A 15,976-nucleotide genomic window follows, 5' to 3' on the forward strand; every position below is an offset into this window, starting at 1 on the left:
CCGAATGGCCTACTCCTGCTCCTATTTTCGATGTTTCTACGTTACACAGAATGGGGCCAACCATATTATAATTCATATACTCATAATCATATTATAATTCTAACTTTTGCATTGGAACCAGTTGCTTAAAGCTTTTGCATTATGTTGATTATTGTGCTTTGGAGTGTTTAAGTAGCTGACTTCTTATTTCAGTTCAGTGAGTTTACAACAGTAACCATATCCCAAACTGAAACTTTATCAATGGTTCATTCTAGTACAACTCTGCCTCTTGCACTGACCATTTGGGAATTGCAAAGATCAGATACTTCACTACAACCTTGTGTTTTCCTTAAGCTTTGCTGTTTGGGGGAGATTAGCAGAAACGAGGAAATACTATGGATTGAGACCAAGTCCATTGAACCTCAGTCCAGAATGCAACCCGTGTGGATTTTTAAAACCACAGTAAAAGTGATCATGATTCAGTCCAATTTCATTTTTATGCCGCTGATTTCTTTTTGGCGAATGCTCCTGTTTAAACAATGACTGTTAACGCCATTATTGAGAAGTTGTTTGGCTTGGAACTCCTGAAACCAACAGGGAGGAAGGTGAAATTAGCATTAGTCACAATTTCAGGCTGTTTCAGTGATGCTGTCATTTTAAACACAAATGTTTTTAAGATCAGCCATGAGGATGTTTGAGTTTACTCACAATACCTCAATCAGCACATGAAGGCTGCAGTTATTCCACCAAGACAACACTGGCACTGTGAAGGAGTTAGTCGCTAAGGTCATGTCCTGTTATGGGCGGAGTAATACCAGGAAGACAAGGCAGGAATCATATCAAGGGGTTCAGATTGTGAAATCAAAGTGATTCCATTGTGGCTCATCCAAGTGAAGAGTGGAGATGAGAATGAGGAAGTGAAAATGATGTCTACATTAGATTAACCAAATGGACAGGACAAGGGCCCTCTAGTTTTCCATATCAAAGTGTGAGGGTGTATCTTTTGGGTAGAATAACAGCCGTGCCATCTAAATAGGGAGGCACTGGGCAAGGTGGAGATGTATCATGTCTCTGTTACTAAAAGCAAGGTCACAGGTGAAATGGGATGCTTGGCTTCATCACAAGAGGTATGGGCGAGAAAAGCAATGATGCAGGTGCATTTGCGAATATTGGGCTCGGTTTTGGGTGTCCCATGGATAGACCAGCATTTGGGTGGGGTAAAGCCAGGGCTGAAAGCCCGGGATGGCGCCTGGGATGATTGGTGAAAGCTTTGCTGAGAGACTGGGTAGACTTGACTTATATCCTCGACAGATAAGGAAGGTAAGGGCAGAAGGTAAGAAACTTGCATTTATATAGCCCCTTTCACATCCTCAGTTCGTGTCAAAGCACTTCACAGCCAATGAAGCATTTTTGAGTTGTGGTCACTGTTGTGGTGTGGGGGAACACAGCAGCCAATTTTAGAATCATAGAAAGTTTAAGACACAGAAAGAGGCCACTTGGCCCATCGTGTCTGTGCCAGCCGAAAAACAATCCATTCATTCTAATCCCACCTTCCAGCATTTGGTCCGTAGCCCTGCAGATTACAGCACTTGAGATGCATATCCAGATTCCTTTTGAATGAGTTGAGAGTTTCTGCCTCAAATACCCTTTCAGACCCCCACTACGCTCTGGGTGAAAAGGTTTTTCCTCATCTCCCCTCTAATTTTTTTTACCAATCACTTTAAATCCACGCCCCCATGTCACTGACCTCTCTGCTAAGGTGAATAGACCCTTCACCTCCACTCTATCCAGGCCCCTCACAATTTTGTACATTTCAATCAGATCTCCCCTCAGCCTTCTCTGTTTCAAGGAGAACAACCCCAGCCTATCCAATCTTTCCTCATAGCTGCATTTTTCCAGTCCCGGCAACATCCTTGTAAATCTCCTCTGTACCCTCTCCAGTACAATGACATGCTTTCTGTAATGAGGTGACCAGAACTACACACAGGACGCAAGTTGTGGCCTAATCAATGAGTTATAAAGTTCCAGCATAACCTCCCTGCTCTGATAGGCTATACCTCAGCTAATAAAGGAAAGGATTCCATATGCCTTCTTAACCACCTTATCGACCTGTCCTGCTACCTTCAGGGATCTGCGGACATTCACTCCAAGGTCCCTCACTTCCTCTACATTTCTCAGTATTTTCCCATTAATCGTGTGTTCCTTTGCCTTGTTTGACCTCCCCAAATGTATCACCTCACACTTCTCCAGGTTGAATTCCATTTCCACTTTTCTGCCCATCTGACCAGACCATCAATATCTTCCTGCAACCTACAGCTATCCTCCTCACTACCTACCACACGGCCAATCTTTGTGTCGCCTGCAAACTTCTTGATCATGCCTCCTACATTTACATCCAAATCATTTATACCACAAAAAGCAGGGGACCCAGTACTGAGCACTGTGGAAAGCCACTGGAAACAACCCTCCAGTGGCAAAAACACCCGTCAACAATTACCCTTTGTTTCTTGCCACTGAGCCAATTTTGTATCCACCTTGCTACATTTCCCTGCATCCCATGGGATTTTTTTTTAAACCAGTGTGCCATGTGGGACGTTGTCAAAAGTCTTGCTAAGATCCATGTAGATCACATCAACTGCACTACCCTCATCTATCCTCCTTGTTACTTCTTCAAAAAAATTAAACCAAGTTGGTCAAACAAGATCTTCCCTCAACAATTCCATGCTGACTATCCTTGATTAACCTGTGCCTTTCTAAGTGACAGTTTATCCTGTCTTTCAGAATCGATTCCCATAATTTGTCTACTAGTGAGGTTAGACTGACTGGCCTGTATTTATTTGGTGTATCCCTTGCTCCCTTTTTAAACAGAGGTACAACATAAGTAATTCTCCGATCCTCCGGCACCGCACCTGCTCCCATAAACAGCAATGTGAAAATGACCAGATGATCTGGTTTAGTGATGGTGATTAAAAGATAAATATTGGCCAGGAAACTGGGGAGAACTCCATGGCTCCTCTTCAAAATTGTGCCTGGGGCTTTTACATCCACCTGAGAGGGGAGATATGGCCTCAGTTTAACACTGCATCCAAAAGACAGCAGCTCCAACATTGCAGCACTTCCTCAGTACTGCACTGGAGTGTCAACCTTAGAATTTTTTGCGAAACCCACGACCTTCTGATTCAGCAGCAAGTAAGCGACTCACTGAGCCAAATTATTCCATCCTTTCCAGTCTGCCAACAAATCCTCCTTCTAATTCACACCTTCAAGCTAAGCTAGTTGGAAGACATATTTGGACAGCTTCTTCATGCTGAAGACCATGAGAATGTGGGAAGTGCTGCCTCAGAAGGGCCTAGATGGCAAGTATATTGATATCTTTAAAAGGAAGACAGCTACAGAACTGGGGCATAAGAACATTCAGGAATCTGGAGAAAAGGAAGGGAAATCGAGTTTACAAATATATTCCAGTCTGACTATCAAAATGGTAGTGCAAGCTCAGTGGGTCAAATGGCTGAGCATGTTCCACCTGTGTAAACCTGGAACAGTGCATTGACATAGGCTGATTGATACTGCGAGACAATCCAACTGAACCCAATCTTCTTCTCCCCAGCATTTGCAAATGTGTACTTTCTAGTGGGGAATACTGGCTGTGAATCAGGAGCAAGAACCTGGGCCAGTTACTTTCCACCCACCCTGAGCCCAGAGACACTGGAACTAATTGTTGCATTTGCATGGGCATTAATGACAGGCTGTGCCGAAACAAGGACTTGATACCTATGCTTAAAATAAGGCTGTAGACTTGAAATCTGATGTTCATCCTTGCTTTTAATGTAGATGCTGAGAGATTCTTCTCAACATTTAGATGACACTCCTGCCCCGGTGCTATCTCCATCTTCAATGCAGGCTGATGTCCACAATATAAAAATAACAATGTCAGTGTAATCAATTCACTTTGTCATGCAATAGTTGACAGTTGAGTTTGTCTACTTTTTGACAATAAATACCATTGTCTTTGACATTAGCTGTGTATATGATGAAGAATATTGCAGAGTGACAGCTTGGCTGAGTGCTAACCGTTTCCCTTTTGAGTCAGAAATTGTATGTTCATGTCACCCTATGACTTCTGCATCTCCTGAGGAAGTGTTACATTGCCAGAGATGCTGACTTTCTACTGAGATGTTGAACTGAGGCCATGTCTGCTTTCTCGAGGCTGTAAAAGACCTCATGGTACTATTCAGGAAGCTCTCCCAATGTCCTGGCTAGCATTTCTCAACTGACAACGGTATGACAGATTATCTAGCCATTCAGTGAAATAGCTGTGTACGGGATCTTGACTACCCCCATATTTCCCCGTACAACAACAATGACTGTTTGTTTCAAAAGTAATTTGTTGGCTGTGAAACAATTTGAGATATCCTGAGGACATGAAAGGTGTCATATAAAATGCACATTCTCTCTCTTTCTTTCTATATTAAGACATTTTGTGTACATCCTGTTAAATGATATTCAGATGTTGCAAATTGTCTGTAGCTGCTTTGTATTTTCAAAACGAGGTTTGAGTTGTTCGCTGGCTTCATTTTTATCTTTCAGTTGAACATGTTTTACACGAAAGGCTCGGAAAGAGAAAGAAACAGCTCCTAATTGCTGACGAGTAACCCGTGCTAGAAAGGCCAAGGAAGTGGATATCAAGTAAGCACAGCAATTGCAATTGATGGTGATGTGTTTGTTCTGTGCTTGAAACATCTGTCAACGATTGTTGTTACATTCAGAGTGTCCACTTGGGGCAAGGCAGCTCAACAGGAGTCAGCACTTTCAGGACAGGAGAGGAGAAATTCAAAAAGAAGTAGCTCATAAGAAGGAAAATAGGAAGTATTTTTATAATTTATTCCAGGAGAGGTACCCAACAGGGATAGCAGATATATGGTATTCATATTGGTACATCTTTAAAACTGAAGATGTTCAATGGTTAAACATTGAGGTAGCTGGCACAGTTAGAACAGAAGCTCGCATTCCAACCCATATAACGTGTGCACACCTGATACACAAATTCCCAGCAGTGGAGCTTCCTCCCTCATGGAACAATTAATATTCCAGCCATTGCACAATACAGAAAGGCTGGCTATCAGAAACTATGGAAGAGGAGGAGTGAGAAAGAGACACCAAAAAGATAACGTTTACAAGTGCAAACTGCAACAAGATGCCAGAAGAGGAAGAACCTGCATTTATTTAGCACTTTTACATCCTCCAAACATACCAAAATGGCTCACAAGCAACCAATTACTTTTGAAGTGCAGCCACTTTGCACAAAACAAGATTCTACAAAGAGCAATGAGATTTGAAACAAAACAGTTAATCTGGGTTTAGTGATGTGGATTGTGAGGCGAATGTTGGACAGAACACTGGGAGAACTGCTTTCCATTCTTCGAAAAAGTACCATGGGATCTTTTATGTCCATTTTGAAAGGTAGATGGGGACTCTGTTTAATATTTCAACCAAAAGATGGAACAATACTTACAATACAAGGTATTGAAATGGATGGTCAGCCATGATCGTATTGAATGGTGGAGCAGACTCGATGGGCTGAATGGCCTACTCTTGCTCCTATTTTCCTATGTTCCTACTTGTGAGCTTTTGGACTTTTAGCCCAGGCTTTTTGAGATTTCCTCAGAATCTCCTTCCAAAATTGTCCATTTTAAAAGCAAGGAGAGATATAAGCAATGAGTAAATGGGTCCTGAAGCGTGCATTGCACCCACATTAGTGCCAGTGAAAAAACAAAACCGCACATCTTGAGGAGACTTCCCACAACAATACATATCCTGTCTGACCAAAACCCCGAACAGCTGGCCAAATATAAATATGTAAGCCCACCACCTGACGTAGTCATACTCACAGAATCATACCTTACAGACGATTTCCCAGACACCACCATCACCATCCCCGGGTATGTCCTGTCCCACCAACAGGACAGACCCAGCAGAGGTGATGGCACAGTGGAACACAGTAGGGAGGGAGTTGCCCTGGGAGTCCTCAACATCGACTCCGGACCCCATGAAGTCTCATGGCATCAGGTCAAACATGGGAAAGGAAACTTCCTGCTGATTACCACCTACCGCCCTCCCTCGGCTGATGACTCAGTACTCCTCCATGTTGATCAGTACTTGGAGGAAGCACTGAGGGTGGCAAGGGCACAAAATGTACTCTGGGTGGGGGACTTCAATGTCCATCACCAAGAGTGGCTCGGTAGCACCACTACTGACCGAGCTGGCCGAGTCCTAAAAGACATAGCTGCTAGACTGGGTCTGCGGCAGGTGGTGAGGGAACCAATCAACATGAGGGAAAAATGTACTTGACCTCGTCCTCACCAATCTGCCTGCTGCAGATGCTTCTGTCCATGACAGTATTGGTAAGAGTGACCACCGCACAGTCCTTGTGGAGATGAAGTCCCGCCTTCACATTGAGGATACCCTCCATCGTGTTGTGTGGCACTATCACCGTGCTAAATGGGGTAGATTTCAAACAGATCTAGCAATGCAAAACTGGGCATCCATGAGGCGCTGTGGGCCATCAGCAGCAGCAGAATTGTACTCAACCACAATCTGTAACCTCATGGCCCGGCACATCCCTCACTCTACCATTACCATCAAGCCAGGAGACCTGGTTCAATGAAGACTGCAGAAGGGCATGCCAGGAGCAGCACCAGGCATACCTCAAAATGAGGTGTCAACCTGGTGAAGCTACAACAGAGGACTACTTGCATGCCAAACTGCCTAAGCAGCATGCGATAGACAGAGCTAAGCGATCCCACAACCAACAGATCAGATCTAAGCTCTGCAGTCCTGCCACATCCAGCCATGAATGGTGGTGCACAATTAAACAACTAACTGCAGGAGGTGGCTCCACAAATATTCCCGTCCTCAATGATGGGGGAGCCCAACACATCAGTGCGAAAGATAAGGCAGAAGCATTTGCAACAATCTTCAGCCAGAAGTGCCAAGTTGATGATCCATCTTGGCCTCCTCCTGAAGTCCCCAGCATCACAGATGCCAGTTCAGCCAATTCGATTCACTCCACGTGATATCAAGAAACAGCTGAAGGCAAAGGTTATGGGCCCTGACAACATTCCAGCAAGAGTACTGAAGACCTGTGCTCCAGAACTGGCTGCACCCCTAGCCAAGCTATTCCAGTACAGCTACAACACTGGCATCTACCCGGCAATGTGGAAAATTGCCCAGGTATGTCCTGTACACAAAAAGCAGGACAAGTCCAACTCGGCCAATTACCGCCCCATCAGCCTACTCTCAATCATCAGTAAAGTGACGGAAGGTGTCATCAACAGTGCCATCAAGCGTCACTTGCTCAGCAATAACCTACTCACTGACATTCAGTTTGGGTTCTGCCAGGGCCACTCAGCTCCTGACCTCATTATAGCCTTGGTTCAAACTTGGACAAAATTGCTGAACTCAAGAGGTGAGGTGAGAGTGGCTGCCCTTGACATCAAGGCAGCATTTGACCGAGTATGGCATCAAGGAGCACTAGCAAAGAAGCAGGGTGAAAACTCTCCTCTGGTCAGTCGTACCTAGTGCAAAGGAAGATGGTTGTGGTTGTTGGAGGTCAATCATCTGAGCTCCAGGACATCACTGCAGGAGTTCCTCAGGGTAGTGTCCTCAGCCCAACCATCTTCAGCTGCTTCATCAATGCCCTTCCCTCCATCATAAGGTCAGAAGTGGGGATGTTCGCTGATGATTGCACAATGTTCAGCACCATTCACGACTCCTCAGATACTGAAGCAGTCCGTGTAGAAATGCAGCAAGACCTGGACAATATCCAGGCTTGGGCTGATGTGTGGCACGAATGCTGCTTGCCACTTAAGTGCCAGGCAGTGACCATCTCGAACAAGAGAGAATCTAACCAATTCCCCTTGCCATTCAACGGCATTACCATTGCTGAATCCCCCACTATGAACATCCTAGGGGCTACCGTTGACCAGAAACAGAACTGGAGTAGCCATATAAATACCGTGGCTACAAGAGCAGGTCAGAGGCGAGGAATCCTGCAGCAGGTAACTCATGTCCTGACTCCCCAAAGCCTGTCCACAATCTACAAGGCACAATTCAGGAGTGTGATGGAATACTCTCCACTTGCCTGGATGGCTGCAGCTCCAACAACACTCAAGAAGCTCGACACCATCCAGGACAAAGCAGCCCGGTTGATTGGCACCCCACCCGCAAACATTCACTCCCTCCACCACTGACGCACAGTGGCAGCAGTGTGTACCATCTACAAGATGCACTGCAGCAATACACCAAGGCTCCTTAGACAGCACCTTCCAAACCCACAACCTCTACCAACTAGAAGGACAAGGGCAGCAAATGCATGGGAACAGCACCACCTGCAAGTTCCCCTCCATGCCACACATCACCCCGAGTTGGAACTATATCGCCGTTCCTTCACTGTCGCTGGGTCAAAATCCTAGAACTCCCTTCCTAACACCTACCAGCGATTGAAGAAGGCAGCTCACCACCACCTTTTCAAGGACAATTAGGGATGGGCAATAAATGCTGTCCTAGCCAGCGATGCCCACATCACAGAAACAAATTCTAAAAAGCACACTTCCAATGGTTTTCACTGGGCAAAGTGGACGCTGACCCTTCGGAGGTGATGGTTTTAATCTGGGCATGATGTATTAAATACCACTGTCCACTGTAGAAGTCAGAAAGTCAGGATTCTCCAACAAAAATGTGGGATCCAGCCATCCATTAACCCAGCCACATTTGTGGCTGCTTTTTACTCTAACATGCATTGCAATATGCCCAGTCCACTTCAGAAAAACATATTTATCTTAAGACTTTTATTATATGGAACATACAGCCTTACAAAGAACAGACTGCTTTAACTGTCTGAAAAAAAGGCGTCTTGAAAGAGGCCCATATGATTATGATTGAAAAGTGGCGTCAGAAAGTTGAAGGAGTATTCAAAGAATGCATGTGGAAATGATTACCAGTGCACTTCCTTATTATAAACTTAACTGAACTTGCTAATGTTGTTAGGCACAAGTCTATTCCTAATAACAGAGTGCCAATGGAGCTCCTCCTGAAGCCCCTTAAAATGCCTCATACTTTAGATCCTGTTTAATAGAGCAGTGGAAGCCTTGCCAGGAACCTTCAGCCTTAATGGGGATACCAACTTGTTTCAATGTTTTCTGAAAAGAAAACAAGAAGATCTGACCACTGCGCAGTGCACCCATATAATCCTTTGAGAGCAAACTGGGATGTGAAACATGACACAGGATGGCAGAAGGACAAGAATTGTTACCAGGGCATCTCAAATTTGATGAAGTCTGACCTCGCTATTTAACCACAGAAGCAATATCTTTAGCAGCAACCTCCTCGCAAAAGAAAACGTACTTGGCCAGCTATTGAACATATGGCATCAGAGGGCACTGCATCTGGGACTATTTAACATGACTTGGATGAAGGGGAACAGCATGGCAGATGGGAATGATGGGCATGTTGCTGTGCATGAGGAACATTTACTGATTCTTCACTCGGTGCTCCATACGTTTAGTTACATCGTATCTGGGATTCTGGGCGATGATGACCAGCGGCTACAAGGCTCACACCAAAGTGAATATGGTTAGGCGGCTTTAGCTGGATTAAGGTGGAGCTTCAAAAGGAGGGAGGTGGAACAGAGGGCAATGAAATAGGCAGTTCAAAACAGAAAATGCTGGAAATACTCAGCAGGTCAGGCAGTATTTAAGGAGAGAGAAACAGAGTTAATGTTTCAGGTACGTGACCTTTCATCAGAACTGGCAAAGGTTTGAAATGTAATCGGTTTTAAGCAAGTAAAGCTGGGGTGGGGGAAGCGAACAAAAGGGAAGGTGTGTGATAGGGTGGAAGGCAGGAGAGATTAAATGGCAAAAGGCTTGACGATGCAAGGCAAAAAGGGGAAAAGGAAGCTCAGGGACCAGCACCTGATCTTTCATTGAGGCACTTTACAGCCATCTGGATTCAACATTGAGGACAACAGTTCAGATCATAACCACCACTCACACTTTTTTCAGATGGCTGGTGATTATTCTGTCATGCCCATTCACACCTCTCGACCATTCTCTTGTTTCTTTACTTGTCCATGACCATCTCCGTTTGCTGTGCATCATCATCCCTTTTGTCATTTAATCTCTCCTGCCTTGCATCTAATACAGACCTCCCCCTTTGTTCTTTCCTTCCTTGCTCTCCTGCCTGCCTTTTGCCTTTTCTGTTCCTGCTTAAAAACTGTTATATTTCTAAATTCTTCCAGTTCTGCCGATAGGTCATTGAGTTGAAATGTTGCTGCATAGATGCTGCCTGACCTAATTGAATATTCCCAGCAAAGTTGGATTTCCAACATCTGCTGTACTTTGCTCTTGTGCTGTCTTAAAACAGGAACCCGGTGTGTCCTTTTGAGAACACTGCAGTCGGAAGACAGTCATCAGGACCATGCAGAATGCATTTGAAGTATTCAAGTCAACCACTCTTTAAAAAGCAGCGTCAGCTTTATCACTGGGCTACTTGTGAGCAATTTTCATCATCAGCCAGACGTGAACAAAGGAATAACAAGCCTTTCAGCTTGCCCACAGGTGTTATAAAAGCATACTCGCTTGTCAGATTAAATAGACAGAAGCCGACCAGATCATTAATATACACGTCCAAGTGCAATGACTTTTTGGGCTTTAGCTTGCACCGCGACAGAACCCAAACCCCTAATACATTGGATTAACCTATTAGCCAGCACAGTGCTGCAGGGAACACGACCAAATCTAGACATCAGGATGCTAAATAGGGAATTTTACAACCCTGCAGTTTCACCTTATCCCGTCCAGCTTGAGATTTGAATGAAAACGGACAGATTTAACATAGCTCGTGTCTCACTTGCAGGGTTTGTAATCATGACTTATGCTCCTGATTTACAGGTTTTGTATGTGCTGCTGGATTTAAATTGCACCCAGTTGTGCATTTCCACTGCTATTTTGATTTCCTGTTACCTGTCTGCTGTTCATTCACCATGGCTTTCATGCCTCCACGTCTTTCAGAAAAAAAGAATGTCCATTTATATCACATCTTTCACAACCTCAGGATGTTCCTAAGTATTTAACAGCAAATGAAATGCTACTGAATTGTAGTCACAGCTTCAGTTCAATGTCTGATCTGAAAGACCCCCAACAGTGCAGGCACTGAAGCATCTGTCCAGAGATTTTTCCTCAAGTCTCTGGAGTGGGATTTGAACCCACAAATTGATAACTCAGAGATGACCATGCTATCCACTGAGCCACAGCTAACACATCATGCCAAAATTTCCAATGTACCTACAAATCCTGCTTCTGGTTCAGCCCATGCTTCTGCCCACAAGTTCTGATGTTGATCTGCAGTGACTGGGCAGATGGATCCACTGCGTTTTTGCACTGCAGTGCTATTTTCAGGTATCTGTGCACAAGATCCTGGGCTGAATTTTCCCGGTCCATTGGAGGCAGGCCGGAAGACGAGAGGGGTTGTAATAATGGGTCAATAGGCGTTGGGATGGAAACCTGACGTCTTCACATTAGAAGGGGATATTGCAAAGGGTAGTCAGCATAGTGGGAGGACCTTGCTTTTGGATGCTGTGAGCAGGTAATTAAGCCTATTTTAAAGGCAATTAACTTCAATGTTCTGCGGATTTTGTGATTTTACCACAAGTGTATGTAAGTCACAGGGTTCAGAGTCTTACCAGCTGACAGGAGGTCAGCCATCATGAATCATAATGTGCAGGGGGGGTGGTGGAAGATCACGGGCATAGGTATAATCAGTGGGAAGAAGGGGAAAAGGTGTGTCAGCTGCATATCAAGGCTGCCACTCCACAGGTAAAGCAGGGCTGGAAAGAAACCCTGGAAACTGAGCGAATCTGGATGCCATGGGCCTCGTTCATTCAGGTCTCAGTTCCTCCAATGAAGAGGAGCAGCAGAGAAGGAAACAGCTGCCGTCAGAGGCAGCAGCAACTAGACGGGCAGTAGGAGCACCAGCCTTGGGGAGCAGGGGGAGCAACCAGCCTCCTGTGCGGAGAAGAGGTTACCCACCAGACAAGGTCAACAGACTGAGGCTCAGCTACCTTCAGATGTCAGAGCAGCAGTGTCACCAAAGACTCCACCTCTCCAGGGAAGCCATTGCAGAGCTATGTGCCATGATGGCGGATGAGCAGAGTCCCATGGGAAGTGATGGCCACCCAATGTCAGTGGTGTTGAAGGATGGAATTGAGCAACTGCACAGAAATTCTGGCAAGAAATTAACACCACTTCTTTCTTGGGAATATTTAGCTGGAGGGAGTTCCTCCTCACCCATGGATTGATGTTGGGCTGGGAGTCAGACAGCACAGCTATCGGTCCATGGTTCTGTCACAGCCTTTTAATAGGCACACATTAGCCATATTATATCCTGGTGATGAACAGAGCAGTGTTTCACAATGGACTTGTCATGATTTATTATTAGCATTAATCTCTTGTCAAGAATGTCACTATGCACCAGTGACACGGAACACATTCACTGCTAGCTTTGGCACTAAGAACTACTGCTTGCAACAATGGGCCACAAATTATATGAAATCACCCCGGGGCATTCACTATTTTTTTTTAACGGAGGGAAAAAAGATCTCCAGAGTGATTGCAACGTCAACATGTAGTTCAGCCAGTCTGAATCTCAGTGCTGCAGTTTTTTGATATCATCTGAATCTATCAATGTGTTACTGATGACCAAGCATTATTCTCCATATAGACCATTCTTTGTGCTGAGGAAGAGAGTGACGTTTGATCGTCGTTATGCTTGCTTTGCCTTTGGTGAACTTGTCACATCTTGTTTGCCTTGTCCTAAAGCGCCGAGAAGAGGCAGTCTCCAAGTACAGCTGTGGTTTTTGTCTTTGTTCCCCACTGCGCACCCACACCACCCCCCCCCCCAACACCCCCCAGCTCTCCTTTCTTGACATCATGTTATTTTTTTTCAATACGTTTTTAATTATGAATCAAACATTTCAATCTCTGCTTTTCACCTCATCTCAGTATTTACAAAAGGGCAGACCCAGCCCGGGAAAATTCCTGCATTCACTGGGAAGTCTTTAACCTACACGTTGAAGACTTGCAACATCTGCCCAATGCAACACAGAACACACTAATCTCAGCTGCAATTAAAGCTGTTTAACCTGCTCCTCATGTTGCTTTTGACATGAGTAATCACACAAATAGCAGTATGATGGACTGCTCAAGGATGTGCTTTCCCCTTGACCAGCACATTACATAAGCAATACATTAATTTACTCAGTCCATGGAGCAGGTATTTCACTGCAATTTAATCCAACAAATGCATAAGGCCATATTTTCCTAATGACAGGTTTAAAAGGGTGAGGTAACTTTTGTTGATTCATTGGCATTAATCTGAATACCCGACACAATTGGGCTGTAACATTAAGGCTGCAGCATATGCGACCCAGCTGGTGTAACTGAGCTATTCAAACCAAAGCTTCTCAGGTTTGATTCTTGGTCTGTGGGGAGTTCACTGATCTCCCCCAGGCTGGCAACAGGGGCACTGTAATAGGCCTCATCACCCATGGACAGACAGGAAAATACCAGCCAAGGTTTCCACTCCTGATCAATCTAGAAAGTGTGTGGGTGTAGACATTGGGTTCTTCCGATCTGCGTGGGTAAATGGGAACAGTAGAAGGCCATTCAGCCCCTTGAGCCTGTTCTACCATTCAACAAGATCACTACTGATTTCAATCTTAGCTCCATCTCCCCACCTTTGTTCCATTTCCCTTCATACTCTTAGCCAATATACACCCTTACCCAATAAATACCCTTAACCAATAAAAATCTATCAATCTCCGTTTGACATTTGTAATTGACCCCCAGCCTTAAAGCCTTTTGGGGGAGAGAGTTGCAGATTTTCACTACCCTTTGTGTGAAGAAGTGCTTCCTGACATCACCCTTGAATGGCCTAACTCTAAATTTGAAGTTATGTCCCCTTGTTCTGGGCTCCCCAGCCAGAGGAAATAGTTTCTCTTGCTATCTACACTTTCAAATCCTTTAATCTTCTCAAACATCTCAATTCTTCAGTGCCAGAGGGGATGTCAATCGAAGTGCGTGACAGTTGTCAACATCTCCAAGAAGGAGCAGGAGAACATTGACCCAAACAAAAGAGACAGCACCCATCCATTGACGAGAACTTGTACAGCCTGTAGCACTGAAGACTTGGAATAACCTGACAATATAGCCAATGTGACAAACTGCAGAGTAAAGCTGATGAGCAGCTGCAGTAGATATCTCCGCATGTGTGCGCCATATGGCGCAATACAAATGCCAGAGTGATAACAAGATAACAAAAGCTTCCTGTCCGTGCTAGTAGCTTAGAGACAAGCTAAAGATCTTTTTTTTTGTTGGAAGCAGTGTGCTAGCTGTTTTATTTGCTGAGCACTAAGAAACTTACTGGCATCGAAAGAGCGTGCCATTGTCAATGCAATGCAATCCACCGACCAACTTGTTGGAGAACCTCACTTCCTTTACTTAATTGCTCTCAGTTCAAGGAGCACATAGAGAGGTACCTTTGACATCTCTTCCCTCCGAATGAACAAAACTGGATTCAGCTGACTGTGCACAAGAGATCTCAAGTGATATCCGCCTTGGAGAGCTGCATGAACATAGGTCTGTGATTTCTGGGAGGTTTGAAAGGTCAAATTGTCAATTGTTTAGTTAACTTTTCAGCTGCTTGCTTCTTTTAAATATTTTTGCTGCATCTTGAGTGTTCATCATACATATGTCAGTCCTCGGCCAAGAGGGATGTGGCAGCAACTGGTCCCAGGCTCTGGCAATGTCATTCTGTAACCAGCTGCTTGGAGAACAGTTGGCAGTGCCCCCATGGCACATTTCTGAGAGGGAGATGCTTGTGATGTACCTGAGATCTGAGGTTGTCTTTGAAACCCCATCCCAGCAAGAGAGAGACTTGCATTGATTAGTGTAATTGATAAGGTAAACTAGACACTAAAAATGTAGTCCAAAGTAAACTGGACACTACAATGATATGCCAAGATTTACCAAGGTAAACTAGACACTAAAAAGGTATAACAATGTATACCAAGGTAAACTAGACACTAAAAATGTAGTCCAAGGTAAACTAGACACTATAATGATATGCCAAGATTTACCAAGGTAAACTAGACACTAAAAAGGTCTTTCACACCCTCAGGACTTTCCAAAGTACTCTACAACCAATGCATTACTTTTGAAGTGTACCTCCTGTTGGAATGTCGGAAATGCAGGAGCCCATTTGTGCACAGCAAGCTCCCACAAACAACAATATGATAATGATGAGATAATCTCTTTGAATGATTTTGGTTGAAGGATAAATATTGGCCAGGAGATTGGGAAGAACTTCCCTGCTCCTCTTCCAAAGAGTGCAATGGGATCCGAGGTATCCAACTGAGAGGGCAGACGTCACCTCCGACAGTGCAGCACTCCCTCACTGCTGTACTGGGAGTGTCAGCCTTTATTTTTGACTGCTAATGGTCACAGTGTCACAGTGCCACAGTAGCTGTGGCGGTGGGGAGAAGGAGAGAAGTAACACAAATCAGACCAAGTCGCATTCAAACTTTAAAAGATAGGAAACCAAGATTAACACAATTGTTATTGCAATTGCTTCCTTCAACCAAAAAAACAACAATTAGCACCTCACGAGAAGTTCCAATTTACAAAGTGCTGGAAATTCTTCATTTCCTCTGTTGGCAGAGTACACTGTCATATTCTCCATGCAAGGTTGCTCGCCCTGACTTCAGTGTCTTCCCTTGCAGGGAAATGTAAAGATCTTCTCTTCTGGCTCTCAAATAGGGCTCAGTCCTCTGCGATTGAATTATTGAGGAGTTAATGTTCTGGAATGTGGTCAGTTTAACCCCGCCTGCTCACAGCTCCAGCCCTTCCTATTTTCATTGCAGATAGTTCAGGCAGACGATGAAACA

The 15,976-nt window shown here is 44.6% G+C and overlaps 1 protein-coding gene across 1 annotated transcript in view; it reads left to right on the forward strand.

Moving 5' to 3' along the window:
• The first annotated feature begins 4,610 nt into the window (after positions 1-4,610).
• LOC137357117 (fibroblast growth factor receptor 1-like) overlaps positions 4,611-15,976 on the forward strand; it is a 296,290-nt gene continuing 284,924 nt past the window's right edge. The window contains exon 1 of the mRNA XM_068023164.1: positions 4,611-4,665. The gene's annotated coding sequence lies outside the window, so the exon portion shown is untranslated. The remainder of the gene's footprint in view (positions 4,666-15,976) is intronic.

Source organism: Heterodontus francisci, chromosome 47 (genome assembly GCF_036365525.1).
Source record: "Heterodontus francisci isolate sHetFra1 chromosome 47, sHetFra1.hap1, whole genome shotgun sequence".
Classification (NCBI taxonomy): Eukaryota; Metazoa; Chordata; class Chondrichthyes; order Heterodontiformes; family Heterodontidae; genus Heterodontus; species Heterodontus francisci.